The sequence below is a fragment of the Zootoca vivipara genome, chromosome 2 (assembly GCF_965207765.1).
Source record: "Zootoca vivipara chromosome 2, rZooViv2.hap1.1, whole genome shotgun sequence".
In the NCBI taxonomy this organism is placed as follows: Eukaryota; Metazoa; Chordata; class Lepidosauria; order Squamata; family Lacertidae; genus Zootoca; species Zootoca vivipara.
In genome coordinates, this window is record NC_142584.1 from 47,371,080 (window position 1) to 47,393,108 (window position 22,029).

General features: G+C 41.3%; 1 long non-coding RNA gene across 1 annotated transcript in view; it reads left to right on the forward strand.

Annotated features, from left to right (window-relative positions):
- Positions 1 to 22,029, forward strand: part of LOC132591735 (uncharacterized) — a 52,944-nt gene that overhangs the window by 2,540 nt on the left and 28,375 nt on the right. The window lies entirely within an intron of this gene.

Below are 22,029 nucleotides of genomic sequence, written 5' to 3' on the forward strand. Positions count from 1 at the left end.
CGTCTGGGCAGCTATGAGAACAAGCATAGGATAACAGCTGAGACCTCTCTAAGACTGCAATGCTCCACTCACTTAACCTGCAGATAGTCACATTGAAATTCTTGGGACTTGTTCCTGTTCTCGCTCCCAGTGCACCCAGCTTAATTCACTCTTTATTCCAGTGGCCCATAGGTCTTGTTTCCAGGCCAACCTACTTACCAAGGAAGGGAAAGAATGCTGGCTCATATTTACTCCTGCATGAAAAAGTGGTGGTGGTAAAGGAGAATCCACCACAGGTACAGGAAAACATCATTAATTGAACTGGTGTTTGTTTCTATTCTTGCTGCTATAAAATTACAAAGAGGAATTCAGAAGAACTTGGTTGAATGCTTGGTAAGGATATATGCATATATATTCTTCCTGATTTTGCTAATGAAAAGGCTATTAAGTTAAATATACAGTCCTAAGGTCATTCTCCAAAAGTAGTCAAGTTTAGAAAATGTATTTTACTGATTTAAAGTTTCTTGAAGAGCATAACTAGAAATGTGTGCATACTGAATTTATTTTCTTCTTTAAAATAATGATTAACACATTTTTATTTTCTTTCTTTCTGCACCCATGGGCGTTCTCTTCCCCTTTTTTGTGCTTTTCTATTTTTTTCTTTTTGCATATACTCCTAGTATTTGCTGAGCATACTAGCACCAAATAGTAACATATCCAACCTTGTCAGAGCACAGCTACAATTGTGAACTTCTGCCTAACGTTGCTCTTCACCCCTACCACCATTAAAGCCCTATGCTGCTTGTGTTCGCTGCTAAGGAGCGTGCTTCTTACTAATGGTTGTTCTGGAAAACTTTCCAAGACATCTCTCTAATTCCAGTGACTCTGCTCATTGTACAGAGTAGTAAATAATGGGTAGGGCAATAAATGCTGACAGAGTTGGTCCTTAATTCTGAAGAGGCCAGATTTTACAGCACCTTGGGCTAAGTTGGCAGTGAGCCAGAAGTCCAAAGCTTGTTCCTTGTTGACATATAAATGCACATAGTCATTAGACGTATTTTACAGTGTACTGGGTTGTGTTGACAACCGCTGGAGACATGGTTGCTGGATATTCTGTATACCTGAGCAGAATACATACTGAGCTACATTGAAGCATGCAAAATAAATAAATAAAATAAAAATATTTCTCTTTTCATGGAGCTTTGTTTTACTGACTGGTTTCTCTTTGTAGTGCAGGGTATACTTTCATGTTTTATTGCACATAGATTAAATGTTTCTTCTGAAAAAATTAACAATCAGACTGAAATCCTCTTTATGTCGTACCTGTTTGCTTATCCAAAGCAATTAAAAGGGAAAGGGCAGCTTTTGACAATGCAGGCAGCTGAATAATTTAATTAGTCAATATATAATTGCTCTGAGCAGAAGCACATGCAAGCTAGATCCCCCTACAAGCCCATCAAACTGTCTATATGATACTGACCTGCATAAAAGGATTATGCTGCTGAGAGATATGTAATTACTTGCATTGTGCTTAAGGTTTCTTCATGGGGTGTGTATTGAAGTTGCTTATTGTCTAAGTCTAGTAACAATAGAATTGTGTCATTTATCTGCTCTGTCCTTGACCATTTTAGGGCAGTCTCCAGTTGTTGTTTTTAGAATCTTTATAGACCACATTTTAAAAACTCAGTCAAGCAATAGTTTTAGGATCAACCAAAATGTCACAAAATAGTAAGCAAGTTTTAAAAATTCTCCAGAACTCATCATCAGTTTAGAGATTAAAACAATCCAGCCTGGTGAGGAGTTCTGCAGAACCTGAAAGCTTGCTCACTATTTTGTGGCTTACTTTGCTTGGGCCTAAAAAGAAATCATCTGTCTCCTGAGAAATCTCTATGTGGGACAAGAAGCTACAGTTAGAACTGGATATGGAACAACTGATTGGTTCAAAATTGGGAGAGGAGTACGACAAGGTTGTATACTGTCTCCCTGCTTATTTAACTTATATGCAGAATTCATCATGCGAAAGGCTGGACTAGATGAATCCCAAGCCGGAATTAAGATTGCCGGAAGAAATATCAACAACCTCAGATATGCAGATGACACAACCCTGATGGCAGAAAGTGAGTAGGAATTAAAGAACCTTTTAATGAGGGTGAAAGAGGAGAGCGCAAAATATGGTCTGAAGCTCAACATCAAAAAAACCAAGATCATGGCAACTGGTCCCATCACCTCCTGGCAAATAAAGGGGAAGAAATGGAGGCAGTGAGAGATTTTACTTTCTTGGGCTCCTTGATCACTGCAGAGGGTGACAGCAGTCACGAAATTAAAAAAACGCCTGCTTCTTGGGAGAAAAGCAATGACAAACCTAGACAGCATCTTAAAAAGCAGAGATATCACCTTGCCAACAAAGGTCGGTATAGTTAAAGCTATGGTTTTCCCAGTAGTGATGTATGGAAGTGAGAGCTGGACCATAAAGAAGGCTGATCGCCGAAGAATTGATGCTTTTGAATTATGGTGCTGGAGGAGACTCTTGAGACTGCAAGAAGATCAAACCTATCCATTCTGAAGGAAATCAGCCCTGGGTGCTCACTGGAAGGACAGATCCTGAAGCTGAGGCTCCAATACTTTGGCCACCTCATGAGAAGAGAAGACTCCCTGGAAAAGACCCTGACGTTGGGAAAGATTGAGGGCACAAGGAGAAGGGGACGACAGAATGAGATGGTTGGACAGTGTTCTCGAAGCTACGAACATGAGTTTGACCAAACTGTGGGAGGCAGTGGAAGACAGGAGTGCCTGGCGTGCTCTGGTCCATGGGGTCACGAAGAGTCGGACACAACTAAACAACAACAAAAAGAAACACTTAACAATGGGTTCTTGACTTCTTTTTCTAATAGAGTAACATGGCTTTCTTTACTTTTTGTGTTTTCTAAAATACTGTACTACGGCCATAACCTGTACATTATATTTCATTTTTATAAATGATCTACTGTTATGATCATAGGATTTTAAGGGAACTACTTCTAGTCCAGTCCTCTGTTCTATAGTAAACACATATATACCAATTGTTAACATTCTGGTCTACAAATTAACCCAGTGTGTAATGCACTGCAGAGAGACCTACCACTTTTAATGGCTTAGTAAAACAATCCAGAGTGAGGCGTTCAACGTGCCACAAGAGAAGACAATTAGCCCACCTAGATGCCTAGGTAATATGATCCAAAGGAAAATTCCTATGGTGGTGAGAGGCAGCAGAAAGAAAAACCCATTCACTAAGGCTACAGTCCTATACAGATGTGGAATTAAGCCCTGCTGACACTGAGCCTTACTTCTGAGTAGACTGATATATTACTGTACCATAAATTACCAAATAACTGACCATTTAATGAAAGATGGCTGTGCCAAATATCCGCATCTCTAATCATGCAAAGTGCAGGGGAGAGTCATTTTAAATAGACCCTAGCTGAAGAACCAAATTATGTGCTTTTCAAGGCTCAGGTTAATTTTTCAGGAGGTGATCTTTGTCCAAACTTTTGAAAAGCAAAGCAGGTATGCATAAACTTTCTGTCTCTATGGGGCATGGGGAGAAGGCTGATCTGGGTCACAGAGGAGAGAAGTTACCAGAGTGGGTGGTGCCCACTGTATTCACTCAAAAATTCAAATGTCCCCACGTGCACAAGAAGATCAACAACTTCTGCAATAAATGGTATTGGCTCAGCATGATACCTTATAAAGGTGGGCAGGAGCTGGGACCGAGCAACAGGAGCTCACCCCATTGCAGGGATTCGAACCACCGACCTTCTGATCAGCAAGCCCTAGACTCTGTGGTTTAACCCACAGCGCCACCTGGGTCCCTCTTAATTTTATCATACCACAAATACGCATGCCATCCGGCAATCAGCATGTTTTTACAAGAGTAGAATGTGTCCTTTTATTTAAAATGCATCTCTGGGTTATTTGTGGGGCATAGGAATTCGTTCATTTTTTATTGTCAAAAATATAGTCCAGCCCCACACAAGGTCTGAGGGACAGTGAACCTGCCCCCTGCTGAAAAAGTTTGCTGACCCCTGCTTAAGGCCTGCCTGGTCCCATAAGTACCTAACTGTATTGTAAGATTGTCCACAGAATCCGCTTCTCACTATGGTGACCTGAGATGAGGCCATTTTGGCAGTAACCCTAATCTTGTAAACTTCTTTTCATAGGAGAGCTCCGCTACTTTCACCCTGGTTTTTAAATTGTTAGTTAATGTCAAAACCCAAGCAAACAGTTTCACAGAATTGAACAATTAGAGAGCTCTAGAGATAGTTTTAGGTTGGGCTGACCCTTCTTCCATAATGCAGTTTGTGGTTGTTGCCGCAGGTGGTAGGTACACCTAGGGATGTGGGAGAGAATTGATTCACTTTGCAATTCAATGTGAACCTACCTAATTCATACTTTCTGAAATGACACATAAACTGGAAACACAGCCATCCCAATACATTCACACTTATTTGAATTTTTCAGTGAAATTATCCATCCAAATAATGTGCATAAATGCACATGCTTGGGTGGAGTGTGCATATAAATGCATATATTAATTAAAATAATGCACAAAGCACATTATATTATGAAAACTGCTTTGCAAAAGTATGTCAATGAGGCAAAATTGCATACAAAAAGTGTATATTAGGAGAAATTTGCATTAGCAGGCTGGTTGATTTTTTGTGAGGACTTTTTTAAAATTGCAAACTGATGTAGAAGTGTGGAGAACTGAATTTGAGATTGAAAAAATGAGAAATTGAGAAAGCGAACTGGTACATCCTCCACCCCCTATTTACACCCCTGATAGTCTGTTTTTCTTAGATACAGAGGACGCTATCCCATCACTAGTGTTCAAGCAAGATTCAACTGCCAATCTTCATTTGTATATGGAACAGGGAAGGCTACTATGTCTTTTGCCTCAGGCAACAAAATTTCTTGGGCCAGCCTTGTCTTCAGCAAACCATACTTGAGCTTTGGATATGTTTTTTGCTGTTCATATTTGTTGTACTAAACATATTTTCATGATTGCTTTAATTTGTATTCTTAGAATTAAATTGTATAACCTTTAGGGCCAAAAGGAAAAATTAAAATATTACAATAAATATTTTTGGTCACCATACTGAACCACAATCCCACTGTCGACAACGCCAAATTTCTCTAGACCTCACATGCAGAAATATGACAAAACAAGCCCTTTCACTAATAATATGGAATGGTTTGATTTTTCTCTTTCTATTTTTGTTCTTGCCAAAAACAAGGAGGAAGAGCGCTGTTTACTGCTGAGAAATTTATGCTGCTGAAAGGAGAGGAGTCAAAGATTGTACTGCATCTGGAAGAAGGATTGATGGGGACGGAGCGATAAGGGAAGTGAGTTTTTATTTATTTTTTCTTCATATTGCTGCATCGTACCTTCCCGGACGCGATGTCCTGGCTTGTTTGGAGTGAAAGAGAAGCAAAAGACTGTGTGAGTTGAACTTTATAACTGTTGTTACTGAGCATATTTTTTTAAAGATGTGGAGTTGCCGATGAGAAAAGCCTCCCCCTAGTCGGGCGGAAGGAGTTCTGGACGCGCTCGGAGGATTTATGAGTTGTGACGCACTTTAAATTGGAGCAGCGACCTGAAGCTAAGTTCAGCTATAGGGCAAGGAGATCCATTAATTTACCAAGAGTTTATGGTTTGATGTTTGGGTCTCCTGCCTGAAAAAGCTGTAAATTCTATAATGATCGTGAATCTTCATGGCTATGAGAGAAAGCGAAAGTGATTTGAGCTTTTTGAGATGGCGCTGCTTCGGGCTGCTTCGACGCAACAAGGAGCTCCATTAAGAAGATTTATGGGGAGGCTGGACTGATTAACTCACACAGGAGAAAGAACATCTGTGAAACTTTGTTTGATATTTATCTCAGCGGCTGGGAAACAATCGGATGAAAGTGGAAAACATCTATGTGACTGTAAGGGGAAGATCTGGATTATTATGAACTTGGAGGACGATTTGAACTTTAGAAAAAAGACGGCAGTGGACAGTTGCGAGGAATTCCCAATTTCTTGAAGCATGGGAACCCAAATAAAAAATTCTTTAGATGATTTGGCATAACATTCGGTTTGATTGATATATATATGTGTATAATTTGAAATATTGAATGTGATATAATTGGTTTTAATTGGAAAATTAATAAAAATATTTTAAAAAAAAACAAACAAGGAGGAAGAGAGAAGCCTTTATAAGCCACATTACTATTGTGGTAATACTGTCTGCTCTGTGGGCCAAACACAAAAGGCTCAGGAGTTGTAAATGGCTCATAAAACTGAAGTTCACTGTGGCCACATACCATATATAAGCAGTGGGGGGGGGGAGCTGAGAAAAATGCTCCCAAAGGACTGTACCCAGCTACTGAGCTTCTCTCTGCTGTTATTTTTACCCTGAACTAAAAATGTGCAAGGTGCTTTAAAGGAAATGTAATCATTGGCCAAAAAAATAAAATAATATAATGTTATTCAATAGCAGAAGGACGGGATTGTTTTCCAAAACAGTTGTAATCTAGAAAAGAGCAATAGTATTTGACAGCCAGATAGTGCTCTGGAGGCCATAATCAACCATCACTATACTTCATTCAGGTACCACAAGTGTGAAATATATTGTACATTAAAGGAGGAAAAGCCAGTGCTCAGAGAAAAGGTTGTCAGGTTATACCCTGAAAAGCATCCATATATCCTTTAAATCTCATGATGCAGCAAGAGTCAAGGCTAGGTTTTCACATGTTTCCTCCCCATGTCTTAGTGCGTTTAATGCACATGTCCCCCCCCCCTTCAGATATCGGAAGAGTGATCAGGGCTGGAAACTTGGGAAAGAGGTTAATCCTTTCCCCATGCACACTGCTCCCATTGAACATTTGCCCCCTGCCCCACCTAAGTTATTTTCCATTTTCTTTCTGAATCATCTTGTTACTTTTGCTAACTGGCCTTTCTAGGGAAATTAATTTGAATTTATCCATCTTAAACTCCCTGAACTGGGTAGGTGAGGACAGAGATTTCAGTTAGGAGACAGGAGAATGATACGTAGTTGTATAATTGCACAATTACCTTTTTAATTGGTTCCTTGCCACAACTCATTGAAATGTGAGCAGCAAGAAGCACCTGATTATTATCAACCCTTTGTTTCACAGCTTTATGTAACTTGCAAAAATGGTCAGACTGATTTCAGCACTCATTGCACCCACCAGTGCAACTATGTAGTTGAATGCAACCCTATATGCAAAAGGTACAGAAGTGCCAGTAAAATAAGGAAGGTATTCTAAGAGTTTTATCTTTTGTCTTGGTGAAAGGGCCAGCCTATGTCCTGGCAAACGAATGATATGAATACAGATCTCTGATAATAATGGCTCAGTGATCTTTGAGGTGTGTGGACACTATGCTGCAGTACTGAGAAGTCTGCAGGACATTCTGACTTAGGTGTCAACTGGTATTTGTGCTTTATTGAAAACGTTCAAAGCATCTTGCTTGGCCATAATTTTATATGGTTGTGAGTCATGTATTATAACCAGAGCAATTTCCAAGAGATTAAATGGCTTTACAGCCAGCTGCTGTGATGTGATCTAGGTCCAGGGAGACTGTGTATAAAGTTACCAATTTTAAGTGTAACAGGAAAAGTCTGCCAGTGTCCTTTCAAAATAGCACAGTTCAGAGACCAACTAGTGTCACTAGGCCACTGGTCAGGAGGAGTCGCAAAGTTTATCTCTACCCTTCGCCTACCAACTGCTGAGTGTTTGACACAGAAAAGAGAGCCAATGGAAAGCAGCTGAGCAGGAGACACCCCAAATGCTGTGTAAACTCAACGGCTCTGGTTTCAGATTTCAGATGCCTCTGGTACTTGTAAAGTAGATGTTGTAACAACTGAGATGACATGTGCTGAAAGGCAGAAATGTTTAGGTGCCTATCCAAAATTACAACATCCTCTTTTGCCCTTATCCATACTTGTCCAACTCTTATATATTATCATTATTGCTGAAATTACCAGTTACAAAATCTGTTCGCCCCCCAACACACTTTGTCGTCTGAATACCAGTTTCGCTTAAAAAAAATTGCATTCCCTTACCAACATACTGTTCTCACTTATGCATATTTGCAGCCGAGTTTCTGATGCTGGGGAGTGCCTACTATTGACCAAGGACATTTAAGTAGATGCCATTGTCTTGTTCTTTATTCTGTTCTGTGTATCATTACAGTTTTACACGGCATTTTTGGGGGAGGGGTGTCAGGAGCCAGAGTCAGGAGTAGGTCAGCAATAACAACACCAGTGTCAGTGAAGTTAACTCTTTATTCAGAGAAACCAAAACAGTGCAGGCCTAGTGATCCCAGCAACTCTTCCCAGTAGGTCTTGCCCCAATGAGGCAGTTGCAAGGACAGAAGATCCCTGCCTTTCTACTGCTCTCCAAGGCGCCACACCCAGTTCCTTCCTCAGCAGGTTAAGGCTCCATCGCCTTGTATCTCATTGCTCTGTCCTTTTCATTTCTCTGTGTGTTGGAAGACCGGGGGAAGGGGAGCTGTTCACAGCAGGAGATAGACTTTCTGGATTCTGCCCCCCCCCGCCCCCGGCTCCTCTCCAGCCTCCTTGGCTACCTCTGAGCTTGGACTGCTCTCCGCCTCAGCCTCTTCCTGCTCACTAACCCCTGTTGCCTCTTCAGCTTCCGACTCCTCCCGGCCTGCTCCCTCTTCTCCCTCTGACCATGCATCGTCGTCCCACCACCAATCCCCTGGATCTGAACCTTTTCCCTTTGGAGGTTCCCCAGCTGGTACCCATAGCTGCCAAGTTATCCCTTTTTTTAAAGGGATTTTCCCTTATGCTGAATAGGCTTCCTCGCGAGAAAAGGGAAAACTTGGCAGCTATGCTGGTACCTCCAATTACTCCTTTGCATGCAGCCAGTCCATGACATCAAGTGGCATATTGCTGATTCATTAGATGTTAGAAATCTGTCAAAATTTGGGGCATATGTTCCATATATTCTGGCAGAACATCAGCTGATTTCAAGAGGGATTTCTCTAGCCCCCATTCTTCTCCAGCTACCCATGGGCAGAATGGTGAGTGCCATGGAGATGTGCACATTCAAATTAGTGGATGAGTTTTGCATATACCAGATTGCCCTATGTGGGGCAGATTGTGCTCACTGGCAAAAATTGTCTCAACCTGTTTGCACTTTAAGCATCTATCTATCTGCAGCGCCCGTGTTTCCTGCATGTGGCACACTCAATAGACACTGCCTTATACAGGTCTGACTTTTTGTCTGCCTTCTTTGATTAGCACTCCAAGCTCTTAGATGTCTTCTACATCACCTGATCATTATTATTATTTGACTGATATGCCACAGACTGAACATCGGAGCTTCTGTTAAGAACATAAAAGCATGTTCTGTACTACTTAGTTATGGTGCTCTGCAAGTTCATCAGTGGTAGATAGAATGTTCTGCATCACAAGATGGGGCTGGACTAAAGGGCCCTTTTCTCCATTCTATATAAACTGCATCAGAATTGGAAACTTAAACTTTGCAGAATACTTTTATTTCAGGTAATGTCACAATGTGATTTACAGAGGGAAACTAACACAGGGAAGGAGGTCGTAGCTCAGTGGTACTGATAGACTAGAGCATCTGTTTTGCATGCAAAAAACCCCCACGTTCAGTTCCCAGCATCTCCAGGCAGGGCTGGGAGACCTCTTGTCTGAAATCACGGAAAGCTGTTGCCAGTCGGTATAGATCTTTCCCTACCTTTTAACACATACCAGAGAATGTTGACGATCATATTTTGGTTTTTGGATTTTGACTTTTCAAGCAATCATGAATTTTGAACATTCAGTGTCAACACATATACCGGTAAGCAAGAGTTTGTTTTATTGCATTTAGATGTAGTTTTTTTCCTGATTGCTGATGAGCTGTTTCCAGTAGCTGATAGGCAGCAGGTATAGTTGTGCTAGTAAATTGTATAAAATATACAATGGGCTCTTGAAGTATACATTCCCAGCCAAAGGCCAGATCAATAATGCATATTTAATCTGGAGTTTGGGTATTTGTAGTAGAGCCAACTGAAGGAAATGGTACAAGGGGCAAGTAATGACAATGCAGGGTGGCTAGGCTCACTGCTATCTCCTTTTAACTTGCAAGGCCTCAGTGCTGATATCAGGGGAATCAGACACTGTCTGGTTCTTTTCCATGATTTGTTTCGCTCTGTGCATTGTCCCAGGGCCAAAGAGGCCATAAAAGTATTTAGCTCCTTGCTATGTATTTCTTTAAATCTGAGATGAAATCAGGAGGCTTAAGTTACCTCTAATTAGGGGGAGACTTGTGGCTTCATTGCAGGAGTTTGCTGTGTCCTTGTCTGACTCTGAGGCGCTGACCCTTCTCTTTCATTCCTATTTCTATCTCTCACCTAATCCCCCTCTAAAGTGATTTGTTCCTTTGAAGGAGATCTAGGTAGATAGAGCTAGAAAGCTATTTACTTTTTAAGTGACCAGACATAGCTGCATCCCATAATACCTTACCACACATTTCATTCAGTCTCTCACCCTCCAAATGAACTCTGCTTACTCTGTTGCACTGTACCACTGCAGGCTATTACACTCAGCTTACGTTGTCTGTCATATTGTATTGATGTCACTGTGTTGTACTGCTAAATGTGCTGCCTTGCTGTATTTGATCCTGCTGCCTGTCCTCTTTCCTCCCGGCACTGGTCCTTGGCTTCTCATGCAATCAGTTTACTTCACCCACCATCTGAGCTTAGTGGCTAATATAATATAATGCTCTTTTGGCATTGTCTGTGTGCATGCTATCTTTTACATATTTCTTGCTCTTACGTACTTTGCATTTGTCTCCATCACAGAGTTGGCAGCTCCCATTCTCTTTTTCTTGAGAGAAGTGTCGGGTACAATATATGATTCAAGCGGGGACATTTTTTGGCGGAAACAGAAATGTGATTATCAATATAATGCTCCCAGGGCTATCTACATGAATTACTATTACCCAAGAACAGTAGTTTTCCAGGAGCCTAATCCAGCCAACCAGTAACTGGACCAAACAAATCATATGAACTTAGGAAGCTGCATTTATACTGAGTCAAGCTATTGATTCTTTGGTAGAAGGCCATAGTTCAGTGGCACAGCATCCGCTTTGCATGCAGAAGGTCCCTGGTGTTCAGTTCCCAGATAGGACTGGGAATGTTCCCTGCCTGAAACCCTGGAAAGCCACTGCCAGTCCGTGTAGGCAACACAGAACTACCTGGACCAAAAGTCTAAGTTGGTATCCCTATCTAGTCCTGTTATTGTCCCCTGCCTAACAACAACTCTCCAAGGTCTTTCTGAACTTTGCTATCTGAGACTTTATTTTGAGATGCCAGATATTGCAGATATTGAGCTTGGAACCTTACACATGCAAAACATTTTTTTAAAAAATGCTGTACTTTGGCCTGCCCTGGAGAACCTATCTGCTATAATTCTCAGCCAGCTAAGACTTGATCTATGAAAATGAAGAGTGCAGTCTTTGTCCAAACCACATTCTGTGAATGGGACCAAACTAATCATTTCTGGGGGAAATGCAGAGATTATTTGAATCAGATTGGAAGTATGTCTTATCCAAGAACATTGTCAGATCATAATTCTATAATTATGGAAATACAAAAAGATACTCATTCCACCTTTCGGTGGAGACTGAATGAAGAAATATTGGATGATAAAGTTTCCGGACAGTGTTCGCGAAGCTACGAACATGAGTTTGACCAAACTGCGGGAGGCAGTGGAAGACAGGAGTGCCTGGCATGCTCTGGTCAACGGGGTCACGAAGAGTCGGACACGACTAAACGACTAAACAACAATAAAAAGACAAAAAAGACAATAAGAGAATATTTTGAACAAAATTTGAATAATGAAACCAAACTTCAAATAGTCTGGGACACTAGTAAGGCGGTTATGAGAGGCTTATTTATTCAGCAAAATTCAATTTTAAAAAAGACAAGGGAGAAGAAGAGAGAAGGAAAAGAAGAAAATTTTAAATGAAATAGCACATAAAGAAAAAGAATTAATAATTATATATAATGAATTGAAGAAAATGTTGACAATAACATTTGCTAAACAACCACAAGAAGAGGACACTATTTATGATGTATGCTACTACGGCAGCGAGAATTCTGATAGCACAAAAGTGGAAGACCGGAGAAATGCCAACTAAAGAACAATGGCAAGAGAAATTGATGAACTATGCAGAACTGGCAAAATTGACGGACCGACTTCGAGAAAAGGACAACAGTAACTTTGAAAAAGAGTGGGAACCATTTATAACATATTTGCAGAAACAAAGGAAGACTATTGAGTTGATGGCAAGATTTAAATAAACACTCACATTTTTATTAACAAAGAACATTTAAAACAATAAAGAAATGATATAGTAGACTCTTAAGAAACAGCAGTATGAAATAAGGGGAAACAAACCAGAAGTGGAAATTGGGGGAAGCCCAGGAGGGGAGGGAAGAGGTGTTGTAATATAAATTTTATTGATATGAGATGTATGTAATGATAGAAAAAGAAAAGTGAATAAAAATTTAATTTAAAAAAGGAAGTATGTCTTATAAGGTCTTATAAGGGAATTTCCCCAAGAAAAAAAATCCCCCCAAAAGTAACTCCATGGCCTCTATCACCAACAGACTGGTCAAATCAGAAGGTCACATAGCAATTTTTAGGCCAGGGATCCAGTATTGGCTGGGATCCACATTCTCATTTCATTTTGCTTTGTGGTTTTCTGTAGCTCTTTCCCCCATCCATCCTATCCTCTTCCTATATGCTCTTCTTGGGCTTTCTATAATTGGATGTGAAATGGTTGTGTGGCATTTAAGGGAGGCTACTGAGGCAAACTGATGAGCTTGGGGGAGATTCAAAGGCAGCAATTTTTGGATTCCCCCCCAATGTAACTAAACGTGATTTGAGTTAGAAGAGGGTATTACTGGGTTCCCTGTGAAGTAAAATCAATGTTGGTAGAGGGCAACTTCAACAGGTTGAGTGAATTCAAGACAGAATGTATTTAAAGGCCTATTGTGACTAGTGCAGGGCAAAGAGAAGTTGTACCTGAGACATCCACTGAGTTTTCAGTGCCCCATTTTCTGTGTTCATTGCATGCAAGGTTTAGGTTCTTCATGAAAAAAGTGTGTAGTAAATGGAAGATTATGAGAGGAATGCCTTGTCTTTAATGATATGCATTATTGGCATTATTTTACAACCATGTAGTAGTGTGTGGTTGTTTTTCAACAAAATCCATTTTAATTAACTCTGCACTCATGACTTGGACATATGCAGTGCTGCTTTTAAAATAAAATGGTGTCAGCAAAGTAAGGGGGCAGTGGCAGCTGTCCATGAGTGCCACTAGGGCAACAAGCCATTCTGCTACATGACTATTTGCACTTAAGAACACAAGAAGAGCTCACTGGATCAAGTCCATCACCTATCTAGTCCAGCATCCTTTTCTCACAATGCCCAACCATATGCCATATGTCCAACCCATAAGCAGATTGAAGCATAAGAACACTATCTCTTCCTTTGGTTTCCAGCTCCAGAGTTAAAAACTCAAATTGGAATTTACCACCTCACCTCTCTGTACATTGATACTCATATTAGGGAGTTTTGCTATTATTTTCCTAATGTAAATATTGTCTACTCTTTTGAAATGATCACATGTAGCACTAAAACCATTCACAGAATGCCAAAGTCAACAGAACTCCATATCGCTTAGTGCCATTATGTTCAGAACCTCCTTAGATCAGACTTCAAAACTTTATTATTCCATGCCGGGATCTTGGTTTCATGATTCATATATAAATTGTTCAGCACCAAGATCCCTGCTGAGCACTCTACAAACATTAACTAACAAGAGTAATGCAAATATAATTCTTCTCCTTTTCTGCATGCTTAGCTTTGCATTCTCAGTGCAGGTGTCCACAGCAGGGAATGGGTCGTGCATATATCTATTTAGAGAATATACCAAGTATATATAAACAGTGTTCTGTCATGCTCAAATAACAGCTCTCTGGGTCACGCTGAGAAATTCTGAGGTGTTTCTTCTCCCCCACCCCATTTCAACAGAGCAAGTGTGGTATTTGCTGATGTGGACTATCTCTTGGGGTTACAGGCTGAGATCACTAAAGGATTGGAAATGAGCTTGTTTTGCGCATTTTTCTGAATGGGCTTTTGTCAACCATGTTCCAACCATGTCTGTGTTGCACTGTATTAAGTGGCGGAGATACTAGTGAAGATCCTGACAATGATTGTCTGAGTTGCCATAGGATGGGAGGACTGTTGTGATCCAGTGGAGGTGTGAGGCAGGCAGAAGGACCAATGAAAAGAAGGGTAAAAAGGAGAAGCCAAGGAAACTGGGACTTAAAGGTATGGGCTGGAGAAGACAAAAGGCTAAGGGTGGTGAGTGATGTGGAGTAGTCCAGAGGAATGACATGAAAAGGGTAGAAGGCCTGAAGGAGGAGAGGAGAGTAGGAAAACTGGGAGAGACAGCAGAGAGAACTAGCATGCCCTGAAGCTGCAAAGCTGAAATAACCAAACAAATATTTGGCTGTTGGCCTCTAGTTATAAGAATAATCAGAGGGCTTCTTTGTAACCATGTTGTATTACAGCTATATCAGATTGCTTCCAATCCCATCTCTGTGTGCACTGACATCCGTGAGGGATGCCTTGATGCTCTCCTCTTTGATGTTATTTCTATCCACATGCATTAAGATTCCAAGGTGCACCTCATATGCAAACAGACTGCCCTGAGGCTATAACATTACTCTGTAAAGTCTGCTTTCTTCACAAGGGCTTTTTGTTTATTTGTTTTGTAATCCTGAAGTGCATAGGAGTATTTTCCCTCTGAAGAAAGAATGATGGCTTTATTATATATGTTACAATGGTGTCCAAACTTTTTTCAAAGAGGGCCAGATTTGATGAAGTGAAGGGCCGTGAGGGCCAACCAAAGGGCTGACCAAAGTTGTTGAGCTTTTTTTTAGGGTTGAAGTTGTTGAGGTTTTTTTAAGGATTTTACCCCCAGGAAATGAACTGCCACAGGGGCCAGATTAAACTGACCGGCAGGCCGGATTAGGCCCCTGAAATGGACTTTGGACATGCCTGGGGTGGAACATGAGGAATAGGATGGCTTAGTATTTAAGGAGCTCACGTAGGTTCAATAGTCCACATCCCTACCTCAAAGTAACATTTCCTGGATTAGGACTATGAATGACTATTGATTCTATTGTCAGGAATCATGGATATGTTCAGAGGCTGTGCTGAATGCAAACAGTAGAGGATGGCTGGATCCATCACAGCTCAGCATTTTGGCATCAGCTGGTGGGGCAAGTGTACAAGACTAGATGGAACCAGATACAACAATATTTTTTTATGTTTTCATCAAAATCTCATCTGTCACATCCACCTAATTTCAGTACATCCGAAGATGCTGCAGAGAAACCACATTGACATGGTGTTTCAGCCTATAGTGGTCTTGTACAGAGGCGCCAACTTGAATAAAATATTGGGGGGTGGGATTTGAATGACAAGTCCATCAACTTTGCCTCAGCCCCCTCAAATATTTTGTAGGGTGGGGGTGAAGGGGTTTCAGCCCCTAGGAGTTGGCTCCTATGGTATTGTTCTAGAAATGATCTTCCAAAATCCCAGATGTGTGCTGCTTCACCAAACCAGGAACATGAAAAACAGGAATTAACTATCATATGGACACAGTCTGAGCCATGAGTTCATTTTCTGCAGCAGAGAGACAAGAACAATAAATGATTTAACCATAATATAACTTGTGAATTAGATGATAAATACCTTTTAGTTTGAAGTGGCTGCCCTCTTTTAGCCCAGATGATGCAACCATCCTGGAAACTTATCAAGAGTTTGTTATCTGCAGGTAAAATTGAATATTATACATGTCTAAATCTAATGTAATGAATAATGAATAAATCTAATGATTAATTCAGCATGCTTGTTTTGTGTGCTTTTTAGTACATTTATATCCCACCTTTCCTCCAAGGAACTCCAGGTGGCAGACATTGTTTTTCCCTTTCCTATTTTATCCTCACAACAGCCCTATAATATAGGTTACAAAAACAAAGATGATGGGCTAATGCTGCCAATTTCTTCAAAAGTCCAAAATAAAACAAGCAGCACGCAAAGGCACCAAATTCAATCCAGTTTCAATCAAGTATTATTAATCCAAAGAGAAAACAATAAGAGAACCATATACAAGTGCTGACACAAGAGCCAAAATCAAACGTTAAACAGATAGCATGTACAAATTAAAGGCAAACCAGTCTTTATAGTCTTTGAGGCTATCTAGCGGTCAGCAAGTGGCAGCAGGTCGAACGAGGTGTCAATGGTAGTAGTAATATATATAATATATATATAATATAGGTTAGGCTGAGAGTGCTTAACTAGCGGAAGGTTACCCAGTGAGCTGTGTGGCTGAGTGGGGATATGAACCCTGGTCTCCAATAACCTAGTCCCATCTTCTAACCACTTCAACCACATGTATGCTGAGAATAAGTTGATCCTAATAAAAATTATTATATTACCATTTCTCTGACTTCTAGATGTTCATATGCAATTAACATAATAGGCATAAAAACAGCATGGGTATGTTTAGTCATATGACACATATTTTGAAATGTAATTAGCAAATTTCGCCTTAAGGTGAATTTTCTCTTAAACACAAATTATTTCACTTTACTGGGATGATCAAGAAAGCCTTGTTAGTTACAAAGTCAGACACACAATTATGTGACAGTCAAATGCTCTTTTGTGGATTACCTGGGTTTAAATACCTGCTTAGTCATAACCTCTGTGGCTGCTATATCTTATTGGGTAAGCAGCACTCCCTTCATCCATCAGCTTTTCATCTGTAAAGTGTGTATGTAAATAACCTGGATTGTTGCATGTAAATAACCAGGATTGTGGTTATTTCAATCCAACTGGGGGGACCCATGTTCAAAAGGAGGTTTCTGTAGATGGTGCAAATTCACACCTAGATGTGCATCCATGTTGCCCCACTGAACTAACTAGATGCATCTGGGGCTTTGTGCATCCCTTTTGCTAGTGTTACTACTTGTTAGACAGAACTTGAACTAGATTTCTTTTAATAGTGTTTTGGAAATAATAGCAGTACCATGATGTCAAGAACATAGTGAGGTAAAGACCTGCTGGGCCAAGCTCAAGGTACTACTATTAGTACAAAAACTCCTAACAGCTTGGGACCAGTTTCCTTGTAGTATCCCCTTGCCCCGTGTAATATGCCCAAGTACTTCAATCTGTGAAACTTTTGGCACCTGCTTAAAACATTTTTGTTGAGGCATGCCTATCCAGATCTATAGAAACATGGGTTTTTTCCCTTTTCTTTTAGCTAGTGTTGATTTTTTATAAATATTGAAATACTTGTTTCCAACTTTTTGTAAATATTTTTAATGTCTTATTCTACAATGTTGTAAACTGCTTTGAGATTGTTGTTTTTACAATCAAGCAGTATATAAATTTTGTTGAATAAAATAAAAACACACATCTCTCAATGAGAAATTGATGTTGTTTTGGTGTCAACCTCCCTCTCTCCCAAGTGCTGAGATCACTATTTTGCTTTTAACCTCTCTGTTTATCTGTGTTTTTTATGGGATATGAATACATTCGAGCAGGCCCTTGATCCCTTCTCAGTATACTCAGTTTGTCAGATGAGCAAGAAAAATAAGCCGAGCAGCAGTGGATTGAGTTAAAATGCCAAACTAGAGTTTAATAAGAAATCTTGAAGTTGCAATAGTTGACATTGCCACAGCTTGACACCCACTCTTTTCCTCATTCAAATCAAGCCGTGGATTGCAGACATCTTGTATAATGCCATTGTATTAAACTGCAGGAGCTTGATGTAAAATGAAGTCTATAGCTCTCCAGGTAGGAGAGAGGTAGTTTGGATTCTTACCATAACAATACTACTAAGAGGTGTGTGCGCTGACAATCATAAGCATGTCCTACCACCATCTATTGGGATTTACTGGCAAATAACCAGATTAACGCTTTTACATTAATGCAAATAGCCATCTCCACTTTGGCATGTGATTTCCCGTCCTCTGGGTGACCAGCAAAAGGTGGCCTATCCAGCAGCTCCATCTACGAGGCCTTCTGCAATCTGTCGTGTGCTCCCAAGAATTCCATCCCATTTATTTAAATGAATACACCATGCTTGGATAATTGCTTTCCAGCTCAAAGTGCTTCTTAGCAACAGCAGTCGCTGCAGTTTCTAGGCACCAGCTGCAAGAATGTCATTTGAATGCCATGCCTCGCCATAAGGAGCAATGACAAAGGCCAGTTTGGACACACAGGTTTATGACGTTGGTCTTCCATCCTCCCCCTTCTGTCACATCAAGCATTGTACTTTATAATACAACTCCAGGTATAAGATTTGCCCCAAGTGATTCACTCCTGGAGCCCTTTACAAATGATTACATGATCTGAATTTTCCATCATGGACGCCCAACAGATCCCATGTGATCATGCTAGCATGCAGAGTTCCCTGTTGCGGTTTTTTGGGGAAAATGGAAGTGTGTATTACCATGGGAGAGATTAATACAACCACTTGATTGCTGTCTACATGAACATAGCTGTGGACAACAGTGATGTCATAGTACTGACATTCGCCGCAAAATAGATCCTAGCATCTTATGAAAGCTCCAAATAATAAATAATTTGAATAATTTTTGAATACTGACTTGAATCCAAGGAACTCCTACCACCAGTAGAAGTTACTTCCATACATACAAAGGGGAGTATTTCTAATTCTTGCTGCTCCCCTCCTTGCACCCCACCATCCCCACTGCATCCTCCTGTACAACACTGCCATTCCAAAGTATACAACACCCTTTTACCTAGAAGTGGCTTTTCTGGAGGTAGAACAAGTTGGCACAGTGGCAGCAGGAAAATCCACTTACAGAACTCTGTGTTCTCTGGACTCAGAATAAATATCGACAAATTTATACACATACAAGCCTATAGAGTGCTGAAACGTGTAAGTGAATTTTTTTGTTCAATATATAATGCCACCACTTGTTGTAAAGCTTGAATAAATTAATTATAAAATTGTTCATATACTTCAGCCACCTCCTTAGTCTGAAGTGTGATTTAGCCCTCTTCCTTCTCAACTCTATGACAGAGGAGAGTGTAGAGGAGTAACACGCCAGTTTTAAGAAATTGTAGTAAAACTGCTTCACATCTAAGAGGTTCAGGCCCAGTTTTGGCACAGAAACGGCTTGGGTTGCCTTGTATGACTACCTCTGTCAGGAGAGAGACAGGGAAAATATGTCCCTGTTAATTCTCCTTTACTTCTCAGTGACTTTCAATACCATCAACCATGGTATCCTTCTGGAGTGCCTGTCTATGTTGTGGGTGGGTGACACTGCTTTGTGGTGGTTCCAGTCCTACTTGGATGGTTGTTCTCAGAGGGTGATGCTTGGGGAGCATTGTTTGGCTCTGTGGATGCTTCATTTTGGCTTTAGGGTTTGATTTTATCCCCCACTAGTTGACCCTCCCGCGCGTTGCTGTGGGTTATCCCTGTGGCTGCCCCCACCTTGTGACAATCCATGATGTGTTGCTGTGCCTGACTCAGTGTCATAGCTGTCAAGTTCTCCCTTTTTTTTAAGGGAAATTCCCTTATGCTGAATAGGCTTCCTCGCGAGAAAAGGGGAAACTTGTCAGCTATGCTCAGGGTCAATGTTTCCCAGGAAAGGGGGAGGATGTGTCCGTTTCCCCCTGAACTATGTGTTTTTTCCTCCTCCACCCCCCTGGTTCTATCTCATCCCTGTGTTTACTCCCATCCTGTAGCGACCCATGAGGTATCCTGTCCCCCCTGCCCCCACCCTGTGGCTCCCCCCACCGTACGTCAGCCCATGACCTATTTGGGCCCCTCCCCAGCCAGGGCTCCATTTGGGATAGTATTTAAAGGTCTGTAGAGCTGAGGCCTAGTCTGTAAAGTGGAGCCGAGGCCTAGTCTTTAGGCTGTAAAGTAGAGTCGAGGCCTAGTCTGTAGGCTGTAAATTTGAGCTGAGGCCTAGTCTGTAGGCTGTAAAGTAGAGCCGAGGCCTAGTTTGTAGGTTTTAAAGTAGTGGCGAGGCCTAGTCTGTCGGCCTTGGCTTGGGCTAGTATTTAAATGCCAGCTGAAGCCTCCGCCCTGTATCTCCATTCCATACCTGCCAAGTTCCGGACGTAAAGATCCGGGATCGGCAGCGCGCGCATGACCGGAAGTTGCATAACGCAACTTCCGGTGGCGCTTCGCCCTTCTATGGGCACCAGAAAATGGCGGCGCCAGCGCCGGAAGTCGCTTCCGTGCATGACTGGAAACACATAAAAGCGACTTCCGGCGCCGGCGCCGCCATTTTCTGGTGCCCATAGAAGGGCAAAGCGGCACCAGAAAAATGGCCGCTGGGCCGAAGCTGATTTAAGGGACAATACCGGGATTTTAACCTAAACGGGAGACCGCCGGGAAACGGTAAGAAAAAAGGGGTTTTCCCGGCGGATACGGGATACTTGGCAGCTATGCCATTCCTTGGCCTGATTCTGTGGGTTGTCTGGCAATGGCCGCCTTGGTGGTTTCAGTTGCTCGGTTGATGACATCATTATTTGGCACCTCCCTTCAGAGTTTTTGCTGGTGACAGTGCGCGATCTGCCTTTCTATTGGATGCTGCTGGAATCTTCAGAGCTTCTGCTGGTGATGTATAATTTGCGCGCCACTTTTTTGTGTTTAATCATTATTTTAGGTATGAAAGGTGTGCTTTTTTGGAATTTTTTAAAATGCCAGATCCCTACCTGATGGGCAAGGTACGCTTTGTCCTAATTTGATGCAATTCGGTTCAGCAGTTACAGTGCAAGGGTGCTACCTCCGCGCACGCAGTGTCTACATTACTATAATAATTGAGTTGTGTTCAGTTGTTTAAGTGTTCAAACAATTTGTCATGCATTGCATCTAATCTGTGCCATGGAACTTCCCGTCAATCTCCTCCCACATGCCCCCTAATCTGTCTGGAGATTTGAGGGGAATCCCCAACACAGATTAGGAGGCTGGGGGTGAGGAGTATATGGGAGGATGGAGGGGAGTTCTCTTGTGAAAGCAGATGTTCTGCTCATGCAGTGACTTCATGGGTACAATATATTATCATTGCAACAACCCTGCTAGGTAAATAAGTATTACAGTATTATTCCCATATTGCAGAGAGGGACTCTCTCTCCATATCAGAAATAGTAGCTGAAATGAGATTTGAACTGGATACTTCCATACCCATAGCATATACTCTTAGCTACTATGCTGCACCATCATCATAATTGGCATGTCCTGGGTTTTGGTTTTTGTTTTCCTGAGGGAGGGCACAGTTGTAAAGGACAAGTCACTTCAGGGATATTTGTACTGCCAGATTGTATCTTGTGAGATGATTTTCAGAAGACCATGTAACAATGGATGGTTGCAAACGTATGATCTCACCTGAGTTGGTTTCAGGCGGTTCTGAGCAGAAGTTCAAGCCTTATTCCATGGCATCTGTCCAATGCAAGCAGTATTAAGACTGTGCTGCAGGTTTTGGAAAATATCTGGTGTTTCAACACAAGTGTATGTTTCAGTGGTATATTGCCTTCTATGGACAGACCCTAACCCTAACCCTGCCCCCCCCAAAAAAAAACCTCCTACAGCTAACTCATGCCAGAGTGGAATTGATGAGACTGGATACAAAAGGTGGTTGAAGCTGCCTCCCTAAATAAAGCCACTCTTCTCCTGGTAAATGGTTTTTCTGGATTGATTTTTCTTCCTTTTGATATGTGAACTCAGCAGACAACAGAGCCTATAGTCATCAAGGCCTTCCTCTGCTGTGTGCTGCTCCCCACCTGCTGCACATTCTTCACTTAGCACAACCCAAGTATGGATTTTTGGGCAAAAAAAATAAAGTAATTCTGGACTCCTAACAAGTCTATGATGTATTATGTATCTTGCAATATAGTACTGACTGTT